This window comes from Saimiri boliviensis, chromosome 1 (genome assembly GCF_048565385.1).
Source record: "Saimiri boliviensis isolate mSaiBol1 chromosome 1, mSaiBol1.pri, whole genome shotgun sequence".
NCBI lineage: Eukaryota > Metazoa > Chordata > Mammalia > Primates > Cebidae > Saimiri > Saimiri boliviensis.
The window spans coordinates 205098464-205125031 of record NC_133449.1 but is presented as its reverse complement, the minus strand read 5'-3'; positions in this window follow the sequence as shown (position 1 = coordinate 205125031).

Genomic DNA, 26568 nt, shown 5'->3' with positions numbered 1-26568 from the left:
ATAGGTTGTTAGGGCTTTAATATATGAATTATGGGATTATACAACCATTCAATCTATAACATATGGAATATTAAATCAGTTTACAGGAAAAATGTATGAGTGCCTCATATTAGTTTACCACTTTCTAACAAAATCAAGCTTTACAATGGAAGCTGGATAATTTTATTTTAAATATGAATGTTGCTCAGAAGAAAAAAAAAAGTGGGACAGTAAATGAAAAAAACTGTTAATCATTACTGAAACCTCAGCAAGAATTTTTAGAGACCACAATAGGTTATAGGAACCCTGTAAGAGAAATTTGTACTTCAATAATCAATTGACATTCTTTGAAGGGTAAATGTGCTTGGATAATGAGGAAAATAGAAAATACAATCACTTCAAATGTTTAAAAATCCTTGAAGAAGTCTCTATAGCTACACATAAAGAAAAATTTAGAGTAACTATAAAATTGAAGGTGACTGACTTGTCATAGATGGCAAGCTAGCTGAGAGACAAGAAGCAACATTGAAAAATTATTTGGCAAATCTGATTCAACATTGTAAAGAATTATTCAGATGATGGAGTAAATATTGAACAGGAAAAACAAGAATAAACAGGTGAAACACATTTTGAAATATTGAGAGTTTTACAAAAGTTTCAATACAAACAAATGCAAATAACAAAGTTAATTAAAATAATGTGTATTTTATTTACATAAACCTGAGTCAAACATTAGAATGCAGGATTTCAAAATCTAGTATAATTGTGAAGTTGGTGTTTAGCACTCTCTACTTTACAGCCTTATTAAATTGCAGCAAGAAGAGATGTAAAATAAAATGAAAACATATTTTTATATAATAACATATTCTGAGTAGACATGGGCTAGTGTAAAGCTCAGGATGTAGGAAATGCATGCATTTGTGAAAGTGTGGGAAGTGCATGCATTTATAAAAGTGTCTAGTGGGTCATTTTGTGCTCATTGGCAGTGAGAAAATTAGCGAATGTAGAACTATTTTTGTTGCAAGTGATAGAAACAAATCAAATCAGCTTAAGTAACAACTTAGGCCAGATATGGCAGCTCACACCTGTAATCCCAGCACTTTGTCGGGCCGAGGCAGGCAGACCTGAGGTCAGTAGATCAAGACCAGCCTGGTCAACATGGTGAAACCCCGTCTGTACTAAAAATACAAAAAAAAAAAAAAAATAGCCGGGTGTGGTGGTGTGCACCTGTGGTCCCAGCTACTCAAGAGGCTGAGGCTGGCAAATCGCTTGAACCCAGGAGGTGGAGGTTGCAGTGAGCTGAGATCCCGCCACTGCAGTTTAGCCTGGGTGACAGAGTGAGACTGCATCTCGATAAAATAATAATAATAAAAATAAAATAAAATAAAATTCAAAAACCAATGTATTAACTTATGTAATTAGGAATCCAGAATTCCTCTTTTTTTGTTGATTAGACAGTGTAATTTCATGCAGCAGGAAATATACTTCCATCAGCCTACTAGAAAGAGCCTGTCTTTATAAAGGAAAAGGAACTGCTGCATGGTAACTCATGATAGACACGTGCTGGATCATGGTGACATCACTGAACCATTCACCTAGCCAAGGGGACAGGTACTGTATTTATGTGGACCCAAGACTTCTACCCATACACGTGGCTTCGTGGGGAGAGACCAATTCCACTCAAACTATATCTAATGACTATATCTAATTATTCCTCTCTGGGAAAAAAGAGATCCTTTATTACCAAAATAAAGGGTGGGTAAGGGGAACATTTCAGATGTAAAATAAATAAAACAATAAAACAAACAGGTAATCACAGGAATTAATTTTCAATAGGGTAAAAGTAAATAGCATTATAGAGCCTGCTCATTGTTTTGTGATTGGCAGGCAGTTGTGAAGTAGAAGTGTGCCTTGAACACTTTAATGGGTACCTTCCAGAAGGGAAACATGGTTTAAAGCTTCTGATCTGAGAGAAAGAGGCCTTATAGACAGAAGATTCTAGGTACTGTTCTCTCTACAACTGTGGATAACCTAGAACAGCAGGAAATGCCTTGTCCACAGTGTCACATGACTTTCTTTCCAGCAATCAGTTGATATATCACTCTTAAAAGGTGATAATTTCTGACAACGCTAAAATTCATAAAATAAGTTGAAGTAGTCTAGGGCCTATGAGAAGTTCCATGTTTATTCAGAGACTAAACTCGTTTCCTATCTCTGGTCCAAAGTCCTGGAGCACAGGGGTCAACTCACTGTGAAAAATAGCTACCAGAGCATGGGTTTTCATTTCATGGAGGAGGAGGGGTGGAGGGCAAAATATAGTTCTCACTGAATAATTTTTTACATACTATCATCTCATTGCCCACAAATCAGCCTGGGAAATCTAGATATTTAAATAAGTAGTTTGTCATCAAAATGTAACTTATAGAGTCCAAATGTTTCTATAAGAAGAGAGAATAAATAATTAGAAAATTCATTGCTAAGACATTGTCAATGCATCAGGGTCTAATAATAAGATCATTTAAAAATTTTCCTGCTTATCAGCTGAGCCGATATTTATTGTGGGAGAAAGTGGCTGGTTTTCTGATAGTAGTAAAAGTAATGTTGAATATCAGTTATACAAACTTAATTTCTTGAAATATACAACCTATCTGCTAATGCATAATAACTTTTATTATGTTCCAACAGTCATAAGGGCATTGTTAGAGAAATATTATTCTACAAAGTAAAATATCTCCTATGAGGCACTAGACTCTCTAACATGTAATTTTGAATCTTTGGAAAACTATATAGTTTGTTCCCCACACCCTCTTTTTCTCTCTTATGAATGATCCTTAAGGAAGAACTGCAGCCATAATTTCAATTAAAGACATATTAATACCTCATGACAGTTTAATCATTAATTATACCTAACATCTCCTTGAAACAGACAAAACAATTCTAGTTTTATAAATGAGATGCTGAGGCAAAGTAAGAGCCATTCTTTGTTGGAGAATTTACTCCATTATTATTAATCCCGGCAATGTTCTTGTTAGTGGATGAACTGCGTAAGAGACTTTCTTATTACCCTAAGTTCCATTAAAGTATTTTAATGCTTCATTAAAGCTGACGGATGGTACACACCTTTGATTATTCAGGTGCTGATTAGTTGTAAAAAACACTTACACCACCAAAGTGTCAGCTAAATAGAGTTCACATCTTATGATATGTTAAGGCTCTGCCTGCAAGGAATAGATAAAGGCAGTCTTAGGAGCTCTCTTGGGCATTATTTGAGAATCATTTTTATCATCATATTTTGTTTTAGTATTTCCATTAATGTGTGAAAATTTAAATGAGGGAAACTATAAAAAGGCAGTTCTTTAAACTTGTAAAATGTGTGAAAAATAAAAAATTGAAAACAATGAAACAAATAATTATATTTTTTATTGCAAGCATTTTAAAATACACAGTTGGCAAGTCTCTACTTAAAAGAGCTATTTTATCATTAAGTAATATTCTTTCTTCTTTTTATGTTTAATGGCAACATGACCAAAATAAAACAGAGACGAGAAAAAAATGATTATAATATTGAGTTTGTAACAGGAAAACTTATTTCTAACGTTAGAATTTTCCCCAGATTCTGATGATTTAGGACTCCATGGCAAATCAATGAATGATATAAAACTAAAAATCAGTATTTAGGCTGCACACGGTGGCTCACACCTGTAATCCCAGCATTTTGGGAGGCCAAGGTGGGCAGATCATGAGGTCGAGAGATGGAGACCATCCTGACCGACATGGTGAAACCACATCTCCTCTAAAAATACAAATATTCGCTGGGTGTTTTGGCACACACCTGTAGTCCCAGCTATTTGGAGGCTGAGGCAGAAGAATCACTTGAACCCAGGAGGAGGAGGTTGCAGTGAGCTGAGATTGCACCACTGCACTCCAGCCTAGTGACAGAGGGACACTCTGTCTCAAAAAAGAAAGAAAGAAAGAAAAATAAGTACTTAGCTCCAAAGTGCAATGGCTTCCTTACTGTTTTTCTCTTTTGAAATAAATACATGGTTTCTTTTCCTTTGTTGCACTTTATTTGTTCAGCAATTCAAACACTGATTTTTTCTTCAATACCCATTCTATAACTTTTAATGATTACATTATAGGTCTGATTTATTTTAAATAGATTTATGCATTAGGGAAAGGGTATATTCACAGGGGACTCTGTCAGAATGGCACTAACGTGCCTCACAGTCATCCAGAATTCCAAGAATTTCCTCTCTTTCCTTTTGATCTCATGGAGAGCTTGATACCTCTGCAGAATTCATACAATTAGCTTCTTCGGGTGGCTTATGAAATTTGCTCATTTAGGCATCTTTATATATGTTAATGCATTGGGAGCTGACTTAGACAAGTTCTATATGACAATTTCCAGGAATGATTGTAGTTCAAAGAGTCCTTTCATTGCTTTGGAACTCATCAAAGAAGAGATGTCACCAAGTTAAATGTTTCTCTGGAGGATTTAATTAATGCCCTTTTATGATTCTATAAGCATATGCTATAAAACCATTAAGAAGTAATTTGGAAAGAGCAGTTTTGTTTTGTTTTGTTTTTTAATTCAGCTTTTATTTTAGATGTAGGGAGTACATATGTAGGATTGTTACATGTGTAAATTGGACCCAGGTAGTTAGATATTATCCAATAAGTAGTTTTTCCACACACAAAACCTTCCCTCCCCCCATCCTCTACCTAGGAGTCCTCAGTGTCTACTGTGCCCATCTTAATGTTCATCGGGAATGATTGGTAAATAGAAGTGTGAGTTCCAGATCCAGATTGCCTGTGTTTGAAACTCAGCTACAGGCAAATTCTAGTTGTGTAAAATTTCATAAATTATAAATATAGGATAAATGCCAATTTTAACAGCACTGTTGTGGAGATTAAATTAGATAATATGTGTGAAATACTTAGCAGATTACCTGGTCTTTAATAAATAATCGATAAGAATGAACTATTATTGTTATTATAATACAGTATTTACCTAAAACAAAGAGTGGAACAATGTGGTATTTAAGAAATGCATTTTGTTATCTGCTAGTCAGGGAAATGATCTTTGTTGAATATGCATTAAATAAAATATATTTAGAAGTTAAATAAGATTTTGGTTCATATGCATTCTTAATATATTTAATAATTTATTTTTTGGACCACAATGAGATGTAGTAAGTATTCAAGAAAAAGCATATAAAAACATTTTGCTGTATTCCTGGCAAGAAGATTAAGGATCATAAAAAAGATTAGTAAATTAGCATTACTATAAGAAACTTCATTGTTAAAAAATGACTATCTTATAGGATAATTATCTATGCATCACACATTCATCATGCAGTTTTAATATTATAGAAATTTAATATTATACAATGAGAGGAATGATGTTCATTAAACAATAAATGACCTATCTCAAAAACAATCGTATTTCTAATCTGATCCCCTCTTTTTTTAACCTTTTTGTATTGAGTCATATGTTTCATTGCTGCTATATACATATATATATATATATATATATGTATATTTAGCTCCATTATTCAATAACTACTTTTCAAGACTCCATTGAAACCCATTAAGGTATATAAGAATGCTCTCTGCTCCTTCTGTATTTTCTTTTCTATAATATTTGCAGTCAAGCACTGCTTGATGGGGACCTAATAGTCACTTTCAATTGCATAAAATTTATGTAACTTAGTTTGCTAATCGTATCGGTAACTATGGCATTGTTATCTTTCTATACTCTTTTTACATTGCAGGAACTAAAAGCCAGCAAAGCATATTTCCCAGAATGTTTCACAGCATATTAGGATTCTTCACTTCCAGGTTAGATTTCACCAATGAGAGCCATATACATGAGATTTGGTCAGTTAGAGAGATTCAGCAGTAATTGCTTTTTCAACAATAGCAGCCAAATGCCTGGATTTTAGCAGGTGATTAGCATGAGATTTGCCAAGAAGATTCTGGCTGTTCTCTGACAGATCACCCACTCTATGTTGCAGACAGCTGACAATATAAACATCGGTTCCTGTGATTCTGGCACTGCCTAATTTCTTGAACAGTCAGTGGTGTGTTCCAGGATAGTTACTTTCCTACATCCTGCCAATATGTTTTAAAACTTTATTTTTCTAAATAAAAAATTATTCCTCTTTGAAGCAACTAGAATAATTTTGATTCGAAAAACAACTGAATTCACAATGGAAAGTCACAATGTACAATGCTGAACAAAGAGACAAAATATATGGATATAAAATACTATAGTGTGTTCAAGACATCTGAAATTTAAATAATGTAATTGACACTTTAAAGTCCAATAAGACTCTGAAAAGCATTTCCCCTCACCAAGAAAAGATTTTTATTGATATTTCTATCCATTATTTTATGATAATCAAAAAATTGATTCCTAAGATGAGATTAGAAAATAAATTCTTCTATAGCCAATAACAATTTATATCATATTTTCATCACTGCCATACTATTCAAAATAGAAGAGACATAGAATGAACCTAGGTGCCCATCAATGATGGGATGGATAAAGAAAATGTGGTACACATATATCATGGAATACTACATAGCCATAAAAAAATGGAGTCATGTCCTTTATAAAAACATGGGTGGAGCTGGAGGCCAGAATCCTAAGAAAATTAACACAGGAGGAAAAAAACAAATATGACATGTTCTCACTTGTAAGTAGGAGCTAAAACATTGAGCACACATGGACATAAACATGAGAATAATAAACATTGTGAACTATTAAAGGGAGGAGGGAGAGAGGGGGCCATGAGTTGAAAAACTACCTATTGGGTACCATGCTCATAACCTGGGTATAATACATCCAGGTAGCAGACTTGCACATGTACTCCCTGTTATCGAAAATAAATTCCAATTTAAAAAAAATGGATATGAAGGCATAGCAATAGAAACTAACTAAAATGAAATATGAAGAGTAACAAATAAATTTTAAAAAGGACAGTATCCAGCCTTCTCCCATTAGTCTAAATGCTCATCAAGTGACCAAAACACTACTGGAACATAGATAATAGTGAAGGATATATTTTCACTCAACTAGTGGCAGCATAATTCATCTAAGAAGAAATAAATTGTATATATATACAATATGTCTCATGTGACTTATAGTGAGGTTTTGGTCAGTGATGGATTGCATGTAAGATGGTGGTCTTATAAATTTATAATACTGCATTTTCACTACACCCTTTCTATGTTTGGATACACCAATACTTACAATTGTGTTACAACTGCCCAAAGTATTAAGTATAGTAACATGTTGTGCAAGTTTATAACCTAAGAGCAATAGGCTATACCACATGGCCTAGGTGTGTAGAAGGCTATACCACCTAGAATGTTGTAACTACATTCTGTGTTGTTGACATAAAGTCAAAATCAGCTAACAGTGCATTCCTCAGACAGTGTATTCCTGCCATTAATTGATGCTTGACTGTATACTGAATATGGAAGCCCTAAGTTTCAAAGAGTCAGACCATAACCAACAAAATGGTGGTCTTTTAGGGAAAGAAACCAAGGGAATAATAAGGAGATATGAAAGTGGAAAAAGAGAGGAAGATACCAGCTGTGTACAAAATGAATCATCCCTGTGACCCACAAAAATTTACTTTATTTTATACCTGAATACTTTGTGTGTTCGAATTGCATGTGTGTGTGAGTGTGTGTGTGTGTGTGTGTGTGTGTGTATGTGTGTGCACGCTCAATAAAAGATGTCAATTTGGCTTCTGTACTGAGGCAGGCAAACAATTGTTGGTTTGTGAGAATACAGATGCCAGGAATTGATGGTAGCTTGAATACATGCCCTTGGGAATTTGCAAACATTAAAGAGAATGCTTTGGAGTTCTTCAGGGCAAGGAGTTAAAGTTTCAGGTCTATTTGACCCTGATTTTTTAGGTGAAAATCTCATAAGTTTCTTGGTTACACTTCTTCATGCTAATCCTGAAACTTGTTAAGTGCCAGTAACAGCACATTTTTTTTTCTACTCTGCACTCTGTTACTTAAAGTTTGTCATCATTACTCTTATAAATCATTACAAATGTTTAAGCAGTAAAATTAATGCTGGTGTATGAGTTTGTTTTCATACTGCTATAAAGAACTGCCTGAGAGTGGATAATTTATAAAGGTTTAATTAGCTCACAGTTCAGCATGATTGGGGAGGCCTCGGGAAACTTAACAATCATGGCAGAAGGTGAAGAGGAAACAAGCACATTCTTCACAAGGTGGCCAGAAGAAGTGCAAGCAGGGGAAACACCAGATGCTTATAAAACCATCAGATCTTGTGAGAACTCACTATCAGGAGAACAGAATGGAGGAACCACCACCATGATCCAAATACCTCCACCTGGTCCTACCCTTGACACATGGGGAGTATGGGGATTACAATTCAAGATGAGATTTTAGATGGGGACACAGCCAAACCATATCAGCTGGTACTGTACTTTTCAGTAGGCAAATCACACACCTATTTCTTTTCTGAGTCATTTGACAATTTTGTAATTAAATTAAATCTCATTATTTTAATTTCACAAGGATGACACAGAGTCTCTTAATTGTTAAACTACTTGCCTCAGTTTTAAAAAACAAATAGCAGAATATTTTTAAATGCTCTTTTACTATAGTTCTCTAAGTGACTCATTTTTCTGGGCTATGAAAAGGTAGAAAGTGAATGATGTTTTATTCTAAAAATGTAAATACAGTGGGTGTAAATACACAATTTGCATTTTCACTCTGCTATCAAAAAATGACTCTGTTGATGGCAGTCATTTAGGTCACTGACAACCAAGTTGATGTTTTTGCTTTATTATATTTCATGGGCAATTATTATTAAAATTGTTTCCTAAAATAGGATTTCCAATGTAATTCTTTCCTTTTGTCTCATGCAAGAAAAATTTCATATCAAAATCTGACACAAACATATTTCTCTTCTCAAAAGACTGAAAAATAAAACCCCAGAACCTCATGCCAAATATACAGCAATGATTTTTAAAATTTATAAGTCACAAGTTCAATACTTTTTGTTCTCATTTTTCTTTAGACTCCTAGAGTAAATATGCCTGCAGAACATTTTTGTTAATGGACATCCAACTGCTACTTTTCTGCTTCTCCTTTTCCCAAATGCAGGTATTTTATTCAGAAGACTTGTAGATTTGCAAATAGTGTTTAATCATATATCATCAAAGGTAATTCAGTATTAAGACACATGGTTTTGATGAGCTGTTTTTAAGTTTCTATTTTATATAATTTTATATTTAAAGAAGTGTTTTAAAAATTGAAAAAGAGTTAAGGTAGCATAATTTTACCCAGTCATTAATGTTAATAACACAGGCATAGTTCAATAACCACAATCCAGAAATTTGCTTCTCTTGGTGATATGGAAATATAGTCTAAATTTAAGTGAATAATACATTTTGAATATTATCACGTATGTCAGAGAAATAATGCAGTTTAAATCAAATCGTTACTTTGGTTGTGGTTTTCTTTTAACATTTGGTTTATGACTAATTTATTTAGAGCATAGGACCCGATGAAGGACAGAATAATATTTTGTGCTTCAGATTAAACATTTATTTCAAATACTATAGTAATTTTTATTTTAATATTCTACTAAAATGTTTTCCATGGTATGAATGAGGGGTTAATTTAGATTTTCAACTCTTTTGATCACCTGACTTCTTTGGACTAGATTGCTTTTGAGAATGTTACCTGATGAAGTCTCAAGATTAGGTGACCACAATCAGTATCCTAAAAACAATAAAAACGCTGTTGTTTTGTATGGAATTGTTTTCCTCTACTGTGTAAACGTCATCATTTCATCACTGAATATAAATCCTGAGTATCCTTGCCCAGTTATACATATATATATGTGTGTGTATATATATATCTGTATATGTATAAATGTACATGTATATACATATATATGTGTATATATATATTTAGATACACATATAATTTATATATAAATATATATAATTTATATATAAGTATATCATTATATGTGTGTGTGTATGTGTGTGTGTGTATATGTGTGTGTGTGTGTGTGTATATATATATATATATATAAAATTTGTTGTATTCCTATGGTTTGGCTATGTCCCCACCCAGATCTCATCTTGAATTCCCACATGTTGTGGGAGACACCCAGTGAGAGATAATATAATCATGGGGCCAGGTCTTTCCCATGCTGTTCTTGTGATAGTGAGTCTTATGAGATCTGATGGTTTAATAAGGGAGAGTTTCTTTGAGCAAGCTCTCTCTTTTTGCCTGCTGCCATCCATGTAAGATGTGACTTGCTCCTCCTTGCCTTCCACCATGATTGTAAGGCTTCCCTAGCCATGCAGAACTGTAAGTCAATTAAGTCCTTTTTCTTGTACAAATTACCCAGTCTTGGTCATGTCTTCATCAGCAAAGTGAAAACGAACTAATACATCTATGAACAAGTACTTTAGTTTGGGATAAAGGATAAATCTACTATCATTTTAGTATGAAATTGTTTCATAAATTGTCTAAATACTGTGAAGTAACTGTTGCAAACATTTATTTATTTGAAAATGTTTTACTCTACTGGTTATCTCTCATTCACCTCTCTAAATCTATCTCTAAGATACTCTGAGTGCTTTGTGATTATATGAGCAGCCCTTGGGGTCTGTTGTGCTGTAACTTCTGGGAGATGGGGACTAGCTAACAGGGAATATAGGCAAGAAATGAGAACTAGATTGAAAGACAAGATCGAAATAATTATTTCTTTGGCTCATTCTGTGAAGAGTTACTATGAACTTGGCAGCTTTTATCTTAGGGTGACCCTGACTCACCTTTCTCTCCCTGGGTGCAAAAAGGTATTTCCCTCCCCTAACCCCATTCAGGCTTGAAATATCAAAGATTCCATTTTTAGTAGTTCTGTGACACACTGTGCCATCCACACACACTATGTGTCTCTGTAGGGGTTGGGGAAAGGGAGAGGAAGAAATATAGCGAGAAACAGAGAGAAAAAGAGACCATGGAACATAAAGAAATTAGAAGCCAGAACTCTAGGCTTCATCGCGTCAGATAACAGAGATAAGGTAGACTCAGAAAGCAAGAAAATTTGATCAGAACAAGTCACTCTGGTACAACCTGGACAAATTATAAATTTATGCTTTTTTAAAAATGTTTCTAGCTCAAGTTCTTTATCTTACTAATATATGTCAATCTCATCATTCTTTATTGAAAATTTAAGAACATATTTCTGCAGTTTGACCTGTAACAAAATTATCTTAATATTTGTTTTAAAGATACTGTTGATACATTTTATTCCCACTTCAATAACATGTTGACCTTTCAACAGTAATTTTCTGAAGACATAAACCCCTGGACTACGGAAATTTCAGGCCTTGGGTATGAATTAAATAAAATGATGCATAATGTAGAGTGCTGTAACCAAACTGTAATGGCCCAGTGGCCTTGCAGTAACCCACTGGTGGCCTTGGATGGACCCAGTTTTCTCCATTTTTCTGCCTGTAGTTCTCAAGAATAACTATAGAATGTGTCAGAATGTAACATTCTGAGATAGGGAAGAGAGGAGCTGAAATAGCTCAGTTTCTGTTTCTCTGTCCCCTAGAAATGTGATGTTTTCCAAGGCTTTAGCCTCATATGGAATTCCTGAGATATATAACCTAGGGTGCCCTGTCTTTCAGGGTTCCTCAGCTCAGTCCAGACTCCCAATAACGTTCAAGCTATAACCATTAAGGTTCAGTTACAGAAAACATCAATGAAAAAATATTCAGAAAACCTACTCTCATATCTGGTTTAAGACTAGTGTTTTTTCAGTTTCACGTGCCAGTGGCTGGTCTATTTTTTGCATGAAAGTGGGGAAAAGATTCCATCCTCAGTTATTTTAAGAAAATGACTGAGGTTTTTGCTGTCTACTGTTTATTTTGCCTATTAGAGAACATGCAGCTTTATAATAGGTCACTTTGTTTCCCAAAAGCCTGCTCAATTTTGTATGCTGCTTATTTGAATTTCATGGTTTTTGACTCGAAGAGAAGAGAGGTATTGGTGAAAAATAATCTACCCTTTACTGTGTGTTTACCACATGTTCTGCACTGTGCTAGATGTGCTATCTAAATGCATATCTGTATACATAAAGGCACGTATACACTCTCTTGCCTCTCCTTTCTCTCTCATTCACAGACACACATGCACATTTTACTCTTTATCATAAATCGGTGGCTAATTCAAAAGCATAGTGATTTGTCTAAAGTCGCCTAACAAGTAAACATAAAGCTAAGATTTGAACTCAAATCCTTCCACAACATACTAGAAAAATTAGGATACAAATCACATGCTCTTACTCTACTACAAGGTGATTTTAATTTTAATAATCTGCTTTTGTAATACGTTTGTCAGTTCCTATAATTTTCTTGTTCTTGATGTTGTTCATCTGTATTTACCTAGGTACTATTATTACATTCTTCATTTAAAAAATAAAATAGATCCATATGCATGTATTTGGAGAAAATACTGAGAAAAAAAAACAAATTTATGGATAGACTCCAGCAGAACATTAGCATGAAACAATTAGAAAGGCAAAATGTCCAAGTGTCTGGGTCCACTAGAAGAAATGTGGATAAGGAACCAACTCAATTTGAAAATGTGAGCCTACTAGTCTAACTGGCAGGAAAAGCCCATGTCTCTGTAGGTGGTTCTTTAGCTCAAGAACACACACATATATTTCAAGTGATGAATGTTTTATCATACATTTAATCCTCTTTAAAATTTTATTATTTTAAATTTACGAATTTCAGAAGTGTTCTCTTTAAATCGATGTTTTGATTAGAAAAAAAATCTACAGAATGCTTTTTCATCACTTTGACGATGATTTCATTTTTAAAATAAATGACATGCCATCAATAAGGAGGACTGAGCTGACAAAGACAAGCTTCACTCCCAGTACAAAAACATATGTGTGATGGCATTATTGCACAATTCATCAAAATGACTTTCATTTTTTTCTGCAATCACTGCCCTTCTACCTTGCTTTTCTAACTCTCCCTTTTTCTCAAACAAACTGTAGGTAGCTTCTATTACTTTATATTCATGTTTAAGTATATAGGAAGCCTATTCAAGTTTAAAATTCTACTCCATGTTCAATTAGCATTAGTTTTTCCTCTTCCCATCAACTCCAGCCAAGCTTTAGCAGGAAGGACTTGGAGGGGACATGTAGAGTGTGTTCCTTTGCTGAGATGACTCCTCCATCTGCCCCATTTCTTCCTTTGCCTTGTGTTTCCACTCTGGCATATTCATGTGAGAAGGAGAAATAGATGTGAGAGGCAGGTACTTTATACATATATATTTGTCCACAGTTGTAGACCCCATTTGCTGCTGTTTTTCTCCTTTAAGACAGGTTGGCCTTTATGTGAGACAGAGAACAGAAGCTGTTTATCAAATGGATGACGTGTGTAAATATTTCATGGATCCTGAAGGCTAAAAACGCTCTTCACAATTTCCTGATGTGAGAAACGTAATCCAGCATGGCCTCTTTAATTCCACGACTGCCTACACTACATCTTTGTTCAGCAGCCTGCCTCCTTAGTGGTTGAACATAAGTTATTTCAAAATAGACTTTCTTCAGAGCATCCACCTGACCACTGGGAGATTTCCTCATCCTTAACATTGTAAAAAAATATTTTGCTAGCTGCTGAATGGCTTTCTTGTATCTATACTGTTCCTTTTAATAATACTCTTTTCCAAGTTCAAATAGAAATCCCACAGGATAGGCCAGTCAGTGTAGTGTATTAGTAGGCATCCTATCAGTGAAAGAAATGTTAGTCTACGTAATTGTTCGAGTCCTTTTATAAAATACAGGATAACTATTACCTATTTGTTCCCAACTGTAGATCCTAGCAGCCAATTTTCATATAGTAAAGAAAATTCCAGCCAGGTGCAGTGGCTTATGCCTGTAATCCCAGCACTTTGGGAGGCCAAGGCGGGTGATCACAAGGTCAGGAGATGGAGACTATCTTGCCAACATGATGAAACTCTGTTTCTAATAAAAATACAAAAATCAGCTGGGGTTGGTGGCACGTGCCTGTAGTCCCTGCTACTTGGGAGGCTGAGGCAGGAGAATCACTTGAACCCAGGAGGCGGAGGCTGCAGTGAGCTGAGATCATGCCACTGAAGTTCAGCCTGGCAACAGAGTGAGATTTTGTCTCAAAAGAAAGAAAGAAAGAAAGAAAGAAAGAAAGAAAGAAAGAAAGAAAGAAAGAAAGAAGGAAGGAAAGAAAGAAGGAAAGAAAATTCCATTTAACATGAAATGTAATATAAAAACTATGTAAAATAGCATTTCAAAGAAAAAAGAAACCCATTGATACCAAAAATCATAAGAAAGGAAAACACCAGAATTATATATAAATGTTAACCCTTTTTGCTTAATGGCCGTATGACTGAAAACCTGCAGACTAAGGTTTTACATGCTACCTGGAGGGGAAGATATAGCAATCACTAACAGAATGCAGCCAGAACAAAGGCCTGTTTACTCAAAGACTAGAAAACTGAAACTACTAGATTCATATTTAAAGTATGATAGGATAGTTAATCACTAGAAATAGAAACTTGGAGCCTGTACAACTCATGGTTGTGAGGCTTGGAACTGCATTTCTACTTGGCAGTAGGTTCCAACACCAAAATTAAAGAATAACCTACAGCATGTCCAAACTCACTTCCTAGCTTAGAATCATGTAAGTCAGAGCTGCAAAATGTGAAGGAATGTTTCTGGAGCCAAGGCATATGGAACTCTCTACAGAGAGAAACAACAACAACTAAAACACTGTCACTTAAAAATGAGCTCAAAAGGCCGGGCGCGGTGGCTCACACCTATAATCCCAGCACTTTGGGAGGCCGAGGCGGGTGGATCACGAGGTCAAGAGATCGAGACCATCCTGTCAACATGGGGAAACCCTGTCTCTACTAAAAATACAAAAATCAGCTGGGCATGGTGGCACGTGCCTGTAATCCCAGCTACTCAGGAGGCTGAGGCAGGAGAATTGCCTGAACCCAGGAGGCGGAGGCTGTGGTGAGCCGAGATCGCACCACTGCACTCCAGCCTGGGTAACAAAAGTGAAACTCCACCTAAAAAAAAAAAATTAGCTTAAAAATAAAAATCTCACTTGAGAAGGTAATAAACTATCATGAAGTCATTTGCCAAAAACAGGAGAAGTAGCACAAGTCAATAATCATTTGCTGAAAAATAATATTGATTAATTTCCGAGAATTTACAAATTAGAAAGAGTGGATTCAAACAAATTAGACAGAGTAGATTCAATATATAATATAAAAATTAATATAAAAAAACAAAAAAGAGATCTGAGATAAAATATGTAATGGTTCTTGTATTAAGAAAGTTATAAGTATGTACAGTAATTATGTTTTAACATACCCAAGTATGTACAGTAGTAATTTAAAAGAGACAAATACAATTAAAATATAGTGTATTTAAAAAGTAAAATCATAAAGAAAACTTTATGTATTCATAGGAAAGCAAGAGAGAAAAAAATACAGACTAAAATGGTACACAAAGAAAACAAAATGACATGAAAAAAGCCCAAATACATCAGAAAGGACAATACATATGCGATTTCAACTTGCCTGTAAAAGAACATTGTCACAGATTGGATTTATAAAAATGCTGCATTATATTTGTAAGATGTACATGCAGAGAACCCAAGGATATAGTGAATATGTGAGCAAAGGAATGGAAACAAGGCTTTAAGGTACTATATTAACATAATATTTTATGTGTATATGATTAATGCCAACATTATACCTTAGCCATATCAGTATTCATTTAAAAAATAAGAATATAAATGACTATCACTGAGTGAAAAAAAATGTACAGAGAATCAGAAAGATACAATTAAATCTTTATGCACTGAGTGAGGGGAAAGCAAAGATGATGGACTAGAAGGCTCCACTGATCATTCCTCCTAAAAGAACGTCAGTTTGACAACTATCTACACAAAAAACATCATTCAAAAGAACCAAAAAATCTGGTGACCACTCATTGTACCTGGTTTTCACTTCATATCACTGAAAGATACACTGAAGAAAGAAAAAAGAGTCTTGTTTCATTGATGCCCGCACTCATTGAGACACTGAACTCAATTCTGCCCTATTATAACAGAAAACAAAACCAGACCAAATTCAGCTCATGTCCACCTGTGTATAAAGCATTGGAACCAACTTGAGGCAGAAGGGAATTGCCAATCCCTGTGGTCCTAATGAGTTTCTGCAAGCCACTACCATGGGCTAAAGTGCTGTGGGGCATAAATAAACTTGAAAGACAATCTAGGCCACAAGAACTGCAACTCCTAGGAGAGTCCTAGTGCTGAAGTGGGCCCAGAGCCAGTAGATTGGGGAAGCAAATGACTGCATGAGACACCAGCCAGTGTAGCTAATGGCAGCTGGCATTATCCATCTCCCAAACCCAGGCTGCACAGCTTATGGGTCGAAAAGAGACCCCTATCCTTCCACTTGAGGAGAGAAGAGGCAAGAGTGGGAAGACTTTCTCTTACATCTTTGGTACCAGCTCGGCCACAGCAGGGTAGATCACCAGTTAGTCTTAAGGCCCATTTTCCAGGCATTAGCTCAAAAACATTTCTAGCCACACCCTACTCCAGAGGGAAACTTGTCACCTTGAAGGGAAGGGCCCAGTTCTGGCAGAATTTATTTTCTAACTGAAGATCCCATGGCCCCTCAATAATAAGCAGTAAAACTCAAGTCCTATGTCAACAGCCTTATACGAGACTCTGAGACTTGCTGGCTTCAGGTGACACCCATCCACATTCCCAGCCATGGTATCAGCAGGGCAAGACACTTTTTACTTGAGAAAAAAGTAGATGGAAAAGTAAAGGGGACTTTGTCTTACACCTTGGCCACAGGTGGGTAGAGCACTAAGTAGGCTCTTGGGGTCCCTGATTCCAGGACTTGGCTCTTGGATGGCATTTCTGGACCTATGCTAGACCAGAGAGGAGTCCAGTACCTAGAAGAGCAAGGCCCAGGCTATGAAGCATTCACCACAAACTGACTGAAGAGCCCTTGGGCATTAAAGGGATGTCAGCAGTAGTCTTGAAGTACTCCTGGCCTGGGGTGATAATAGCTACAAGATGAGGCTCCTCTGCCTTTGGAAAGAGGAGGGGAGAGTAAAAGGACTATGTTTTGTGGTTTGATTGCCAGCTGAGCCATAATACAATAAAACACCAGGTAGACTTCTAAGGTTTTTTATTCTAGTCCTGATTCCTAGATGGTACCTCTGGACCCACCCAAGACCTAGGGTATCTCATTGCCCTGAAGGGAAGAATGCAGGCCTAGCCGGCTTTGCCACAGACTTATTGCAGAGCTCTGGGGCCAATACCCTCTGGCAGTAGCCAGGAAGTAATTACAGCAGGCCTTGTGTGAGACCCAGTGCTGTTTTGGCTTCAGGTCTGACCCAGTACAGTCACAGTGCTGGAGGCCACAGGGTTGCTTGTGTCACTTCACCCCCAGCTTTAGGTAGCTCAGAACAGGCAGAGGAACTCTGTATGTTTGAGAGAAAGTAGAGAAGAGGACAAGAGTCTTTGTCTGATAATCCAAAGAATTTTCCTGGATCTTGCCTGAACTATCAAGGTGGTATCTCTATGAGTCTGCAAAGCCACAGTATTATCAGGCTTGGGGTACCCCCTAAAGATTATATAGCTTATATCATAACACCCAACTTTTTCAAATATCTGAAAAGTCTTCCCAAGAAAGATGGCTACAAATAAGCCCAGACAGTAAAGACTACAATAAATACCTGACTCTTCAATGCCTAGGCATCAAAGAATATCTACCACCATCAGCACCATCCACGAAAATATACCCTTACCAAATGAACTAAATAAGGCACAAGGCACTTATCCTGAAGGAAAAGAAATATGACTTTCCATACAGAATTCAAAATAGCTGTTTTGGGGAAACTCAAATTCAATATGACACAAATAATTCAGAATTTTGTCGCATAAATATAACAAAGACATTGAAAGAATTAAAAAGAATCAAGCAGAAATGTTAAAGGTGGAAACTGCAATTGACATACAGAAGAATGCATCAGAGTCTTTTAATAGAAGAATTGATCAGCCAGAAGATTGGGTGAGCTTGAAAAACGACTGTTAGAAAATACACAGACAGAAGAGACAAAAAGAAAAGAAATGAAACACAATAAAGCATGCCTATGGAATATAGAAAATAGCCACATAAAGACAGATCTAAGTAATTAAACTTAAAGAGGAGGAAGAGAAAGAGATGGGGTAGAAAATTTATGCACAGGGACAATAAGAAAACTTCCTAAATCTAGAGAAATATATCAATACCCAAGTATAAGAAGGTTATAGAACACCAAGAGTATTAACCCAAAGAAGACTACCTCAAGGTAGTCAAATAATCAAACTTTCAAACATCAAAGATAAAGAAAGGATCCTAAAAGCAGCAAAAGAAAACAAACATAACATACAATGGAGTTCCAATGTCTGACAGCAGACTATACAGTAGGAACATTACAGTTAAGAAGAGAGTGGCAAGACATACATAAAGTACTGTGGGAAACAAATGTTTACTCTAAAATAGTACACCCAGCAAAAGTATCCTTTAAACATAAAGGTCCAATAAAGACTTTCCCAGACAACAAAAGCTGAGAGATTTTACCAACACCAGACTGCCCTGCAGAAAATGCTAAAGGGAGTACTTCAAGTATGTTAATGAGCTAATGAGCAATAACAAATCATCTGAAGGTACAAACTCATTGATAATAGTAAATACACAGAAAAACACAGAATGCTATAGCACTGTAACTTGTGGTGTGTAAACTCTTTTAAGCAGAATAAACTTAACAATGAAACAATAAAAAATAACTACAATAAATTTTCAGGACATACATAACTCAATTAGACATAAATAAAAATAACAAAAAGGTAAAAGCTGATTGACAAGTTAAAGTAGATAGTTTTTATTAGTTTTCTTTCTGCTCATTTGTTGCATGTTTTTCTTTTTGCTTGTTTGTTGGCTTATTTATGATTGTCTGTTTATGCTTGTTTTATTTTTGCTTATTTGTTGGCTTGTTTGTTTAGGCAAACAATATTAAGTTAAGTTGTTATCATCCTAAAATAATGGTTTATAAGATAGTGTTTACAAGCCTCACAACAACCTCAAACCAAAAAGAACCTTTTATAAAATCATCTTCTCTAAAAGAATGACAGGAAGGAAAGAGGGAAGAAAAGACAATAAAGCAAATATAAAATATGTAACAAAATGGCAGGAGTAAGTCCTTACTCATCAATGGCAACACTGAATGTAAATAGACTAAACTTTGTAATTAAAATACATAGACTAGCTGAATGGATGAAAAAACCTCATCTTAATGTTGATTGTTAAAGATATTGTTGATCCATTCTAAACAACTCATAGGCATACACAAAATCAACATGGGGATGGATAAGAGGGTTAACATTTCCAACAGTGTATCATCTACTAATAAAATTAACGTATATTGCTGCTTAATAGTTGGTGAGAGAAGGAACATGTCAACTCATGGAAAGTCTATTTACTGCATAATAGCACCTTACATTTAAAAATTGTAACAATTGTTTAATAACATTTCTTTAACTTAAATATGTAAGTCACAGACCTAATAAATGAGATGATCAGGACTTTAATTATAATTAAAACAAGAAACTTGATTATTCTAAAAATTATGCTTGGATATTTTCCCAGGAAAATTGAGAACTATTTTTTATATATGTATGTTTTTATGCAATTAGCATTGTGTTCTTGGTTCAGGGAAAATATATCCAAAAGCAACAGTATTAGATATTAAATATTAAAACCTAATGTTTCTGCAAACAAAAAAAAAATAAAAATAAAAGTGTGTGGCACTTCTTCCCTCTCTCTCTGGTTCCTGCTTTCCCTTTACTTTCTGCCATGAATGTAAGCTTCCTGAGGCCACCCCAGAAGCAGATGTTCCCTATGTTTTCTGTATAGCCGGCAGAACTGTAAGCCAATTCAACTTCTTTTTTTAATAAATTCCCCAGTCTTAGCATTTCTTTATAGCAATGCAAGAATGGGCTAAAACAATAGGTATTATGTAAAATTCTAAGTCGATCATTATATTCAATATAACATTTTCCTCTGTTTTACAATTGACATATCAATTGGTATATATCATAGAGAAAAGGTTATCCAGATCTTTATTTCCTGAAGGTTTGTCATTGCTCGCCTGTTTTGTCTTTTGCCAAAAGAAGGAAAAGGTGTGACTCTGATAATTCAAAATTCAAGAACATTAATTTGGACATGTGACAAGTTGGCTAGGCTGCTATTATTACCAAGGATAAATTTATATAGTATTTATTAATTTACATTTCTGTCTGACATGCAAGATCACTAAATTAAGGCGGAACTGGTTCTTCAAGGTAGATCAGGCACACTATCCTTTATTTTTTTATCCTATTGTTTGTTTTGTTGCCACATTGTATTTTTAGAGAAAATAGACTGTATGTAATCTATTACAATCCTTTGTGTCTTTTACTGTCTTTAGGTGGCTGCTGAGAATGTAGTTATAAGTGCACATTGAATACAGGCCTTAAAAATCTGGGAAGCCTTTTTAAAATTTTTGATCTTAATCACTGATGTTCATTCTACGATATGACACTTGGGTATGGGTGTTACACACATTTTTAATAAAGCATTAATTGATTCCCATTTCTCAGGAACTCCAAGGAGAAGAGAGATAACTTACAGGACAAGACTGAGATGTTATTAAGTACAATATCAAAACACCATTTATACTTTTTGAATATTGAGCTGGAAAAATAAAGGTTAGAACTTTTTAACACTTTATCAAGATATTGTTTTGACCTCCATTTGTGTGCTGTCTTAACCAAGACTAAAGGCTGTTTAGAAGTAACAGACTCAGTCTTGTAACTTGAAGATAACTGGCCCAGACAAGTTTTACAATGACCGAATTCCAAGAACAGGCAGAAAAGAGACTCAGAGAATGCTGACAACAAGGGCCAACCACAGCTTACTACTTTCCAGGACTTGGACTCTTGCCGTCATGCTGACTTCATTGCTCTGTCAAATAGCAAGTCCTGGCAGAACGGCATCATAAGATTTGAGCAGTATTCTTACTAACTGCAAGAAACTGGAGATTATTTATAGGGTTAGAAAATCATTTGGCACTTTTATTAGTTTCTTATTGATTCTGTAACAAATTACCACAAACTGGGTGGCTTTAAAAAATGTAAATTATTATCTTATACATTCCGAAATCAGAAGTTTTCAAATCAAGGTGCCAAGACGTCTGAGTTTCTTTTGGAAACTCCAAGAGAAATTGAATTTCTTCTGTCTTTTCTGGTTTCCAGAGGCTTCCTGCATTACGTGGCAAGTGGTCACTTCCTGGTGTACCTACAATCTTTGCATCCATTGTTACTTCTCCTTTTCTGACTTTGATCTTCCTGCTGGCCTCTTACATAAACTTTCATTAGCACGTTAGTCCTATCTGAATAACCCAGGTCAATAATCACATCTCAGGATGCTTAACCTAATCTCCTAGACCAAGGTCCTTTTGCCGTGGGAGTTAACATATTTACAGATCTATGGAATTAGGATGGAGGCAACTTTAGGAGGATATTATTCTATGCAATGTTGTATAGAATTCTGTAACAGTAGCTGGTCAGTATACGTACTGCCTCAATAAGACTGGAAGTTATACATTTGTTTAAAAAATTACTTGGCATTGCTTTTGCAACAATGTTTTCTAAAAGCTATAAATCAATAAATGAGATTTCTAAAATAATATATCTTTACAGATGATCAAACTTGACAATCAGTAACAGCTACAGCTTTAAATATTCAATTCATACTTTCACATCTGATGATACAAATTGCAAGATTTGTTTTTGAATCAAAATATTCAGCAAAATAAAACAATTCACTACAAGTCTTTCTCTCTTTAATGTGCATAATCTTATGCTTCCCCTTCTGCCTTACAGTATTCAGCTCCTCAACCTTTAACATTGAGGCTTGACTACCAATCCCAGTTACTGTACATCTTTCTTTCTTCCAGATCTTACATATTCACTTAAAAGAAGTAAAAGTTATAGTTTTCACAGGAGGGAGTTTTAACAGGTGAAATTCATTTTTTTTTGTGAAAATGAATATTATACATTTTATTATATATAAATGAATATTATGTATTTTATTAAATATAAAAATGAATATTGTAGATATAGCTACGTAGAAACTAGTTAACTAACATAGTAGAAAAAACTATAATAATTTATTAGCACAAGTATGAGACTACATATTAGTGCTCATTTTGCTCGTAGTGTAACTTTTGTCAAATTACATAAATGCTTTAAGCATAAATTTGTTTGAATTATAGATATGAGCTACCTAAGAATATTTGTGTAACGTTCAAGTAAGAGCATGTGTGTGAGTTTAGTATAGTAATTAATACTTGATAAGCCTTAAGAAATTATAATCACTATTACAGAAAATCAAAAATTTCTTCTCCATATCTAATGAAAGTCCTGTACCCCAAAACTAAATAACATATTATAGAAAATGCCAAGTTCTTCTATCACTTGATAAATTCTATACTTCCCAAAACTTCATTAGCACAAAATGGCAAATAGTCTAACCCACTGTTAAAACTCATTTTCAATTTGTTCACTTTTGACTTGCTGTGGTTAACACAGTTATACAAACCAGTGTTAATACCCATTAGGTTTAATTGACTCGGTTACAGGAGCAGATTAGTCACTCTCAAAAGTTATCAATTAATATTATGCTTAACATCTATTTATTTAAATTTCTTCAGAAATCAATAGTGTAGACAGAAATTCTACATTCAAAATTGTTAAGTTATTTGAGATTTGTTATGGTTTGTGAACAGTAATTTTAATTTTATAGAGAGGCAAAGTGTCCTCACTTGAAATTAATTAACAGGAGATATGTAGTGTCCATATTTTTTTTAGGTTTGATTTTCCGGACTCAAGAAATAATAAGGGGAGAGGACAGGTAGAATGCATAAACATTTGTATTCTAGATGTTATAACTAACAAGAATTAAGGGCTAAATTGAAGAACTTCAGGAAGGAGTTGTTACCAACTTAGAAATCAGATCCTGAGAGGTATACATTACGTCATTAACTATAGTCACCATACTATGCAGTAGATTTCAAACACTTCTTTCTCCAGTTGAAATGAATCTTTGTAACCTTTGACAAACATCTCTCCATTACCTCCCAGCCTCTAATAACTATTATTTTACTCTCTTAAAAATTTCACAATATACACATATATTAAAACATCATATTATGCCCCATAAATACAGTTATTTGTTTAGTAAAAGTAAGAAAATATATTTTGAAAAGACGGTCAGTGAAGTGTGCCTTTGCAGTATTTTCATTTTGTCTGCTACAAACAAGCACAGCTACACTAAATGTAGCTTGTTTCCTAACCTAGCTATTACATTTGTTGCTATATTTGTGAATGTGATGAATGAAAAAAGAGTGGACACATCAATGGGACCTGATACTGATCTACCAAAAATTTAACTTAATCATTTACTTCTAGATGAACTTTAACTCAATCCCTAATAAATTTTGTCAAATTTCCAATCCAAGCTTCTTTATCAATCCTACTAAAAATTTTTAAAATCAAGTCTAAATAAATGTTATTATTAAGTTCTTCTTTTGATGGTTCTGACTTCTTTAAATATGTTAAGCCACTGAAGCCAAATTATTTAAAATAATTTCATAATTTATTGACTGAAAGTTATTAATACATATGAAATATTTTTATTTTAGTGCTTAGAAATATTTAGATTATTTATAATTGGGCTAATATTGCAATATTCAATAAAAGTTGAACTTAGTTCTCCTGACAGAAGTGTCAGCCTTTAAGTAATCTATAAAAAAATTATTTGCATAGTTTCATAATAGTGTTAAAATCTTTTAGAAAGCCAGAGGCAGACATTTAAATTCTTTAAGAAGTGTTTATGCTCATATGTATCTCAAAGGAACATGTTATAAATGTAAATTACTTGTATTTAAGAGACTGCAGAAGATTATAAAAGTTGCCGAACAAAATGTGAGTGAGTGCTGACTAAGAATTATGAATTCTATGGCAAGGCCAAGATAGCAGTGGAGTTTAAAACTAAAAATTAATAATGTATGATTGTTATCTTCTCCAGTCTTGGTAAGAATCCTGAAGTTATAGTTAATATTTTGGTTAGTTACGTTACTTTAAGGTTGAGTTTTGCCGTATTTGACATTGACAATGAGTAAATAAAGTTTACCATTGAAATATCACATTATTATAAATGTGATAGACTATGGAATGTAAACAAAGAAAGATATCAGTAAAGATTGGTCGATACTGATAGATAGATTAGAAGTTGAAAAGCCCAAGAAACTGAATAAGATTTAATGAGAGGCCGGGCACGGTGGCTCACGCCTGTAATCCCAGCACTTTGGGAGGCCGAGGCGGGTGGATCACGAGGCCAAGAGATCGAGACCACCCTGGTCAACATGGTGAAACCCCGTCTCTACTAAAAATACAAAAACATTAGCTGGGCATGGTGGCGCATGCCTGTAATCCCAGCTACTCAGGAGGCTGAGGCAGGAGAATTGCCTGAACCCAGGAGGCGGAGGTTGCGGTGAGCCGAGATCGTGCCATTGCACTCCAGCCTGGGTAACAAGAGCGAAACTCCTTCTCAAAAAAAAAAAAAAAAAAAAAAAAAGATTTAATGAGATTAGTAACTAGGGAAGAATAGTGATAAAAGAGTAAGAATAGGATGCATAATTGTACTTAGTAAGATTTTTTAATTTAAGACACCAGAGGTAGAACAGTTGCCAATAATAATAAAATTTAGATATGGTTGTGGAAAACGAGGATCAGATCAAATTATTCTAGAGGCTATGATATAGGGGTATTTGTTTGCATGGAGGTTTGGATTCACCCAATACCTACTGTTGTAAAGCAGATCTTATTTTTATGTGACAAGCTTATTAAATGAGAAAACCTAACCAGAATATTGCTAAAGAAAAAACAAGACAGATAGATGCCATGAATCTTAAGTGCAAATAATTGGAGCTATTGCAGCTTAAGATGGACATGATGTTTGTTTTGAAAGGGTTCTGTTGACTTTGGTAGGGAGCAATTACAAAGTGGCTACTGCAGCATCGTGAAGATACTAAGGAGCTTATTGACGACATTTGAGAAGCAATCTCTGTCAAATAATCTTCAGTGAGCTAACTTATGAAGTACTGAGTCTAACAGATAAAGAAGAGAGATGCTTTGTTTATGGGGTATCTTCAAATGAAGAACCAGCCTAAGCTCTATCTGTGTATCAGAAGTAATCTTTTCCATTTGACTCCAGACTAAAACATCAACTTCTGTGTATTGTGAAATTAAGTCAATAGCCAAAAGAGAATTACTTCCTGCTCCCGATGTTTGGAGGTAGTAATAAAAGTATAGGTGTACACTAGAACTTTCCAAATTTCAGTGGATTAAAACCCATAAATCTCAATATATATATATTTATACAATTTTTCTTCTTTGCAGACCTTTGTATGTCCATGTAGATCCATTTTAGAGGTATACATATATAAAACTTTTTATGTATAGCTAATTGTTTCTGTTCATGTCACATTGGATTTATCTGAACTTTGGCATGCAGAATTTAGGAAGCTTCTTATAAATCTTTTAAATGATTCATGCATGAAGCACAGCAAAGCATGTATGAGGCAGAGGATTATTTTTAAATCCAAAAATTACAGCAGTGATATTTTAGACATAGATTACTTTTTTTTTTCTTTTAAATCATGGAATTCACTTTACATGTCCCTATGTTTCCGTAACTACTTCACTTAATTCACTAGTAGTAACTTTTTTTTTAAACACATGAAGGCCTTACACAATCTGTCAAGGAATAAGAAACTTATCAATATTGAGATATACATATATATAAGAGTTACCTTTTATGTGAATTCTTTGATAGTAGGATATCAATAGTGGTAGATGCAGTGAAATCAATAAGGGAAAAAAAAAAAGAATCCTTTAGCAAATATTACTAGGAAATGGTAAAAATGTATACCAGAAAGCAGAATTTAACCTTGATGTTCTGAACTCCTGCCCTATAAGGTTATTTCATTATTGAAATAATAAGTCTTTGAAGAGGGCAGAAAACTTGGAAATAGTTCCAAAATCTATTTTCCAATGATAGTAAAGATAATAGCTAAAGTGTGATATTATACTTTTAGGTATATGTGTGAAATAGCAATAAGCTAATATTCTTAAATTATCTTGAAGATTATTTGAGCCCCTTTTAGAATAGTATCATAGGCAAGGAATGGCAGGTTGAAATTTTGCAAATCCATTAGAATGTATATAAGGAAAGCATAATTTAAAGGGAAAATACTCCTCAAATCAACTATCTCTACGTGTGGAGAATCTATCAGCTGCTGCTGTCCTTCTACTGAAAACTAAAGAAGAATCAGAGTAAGAA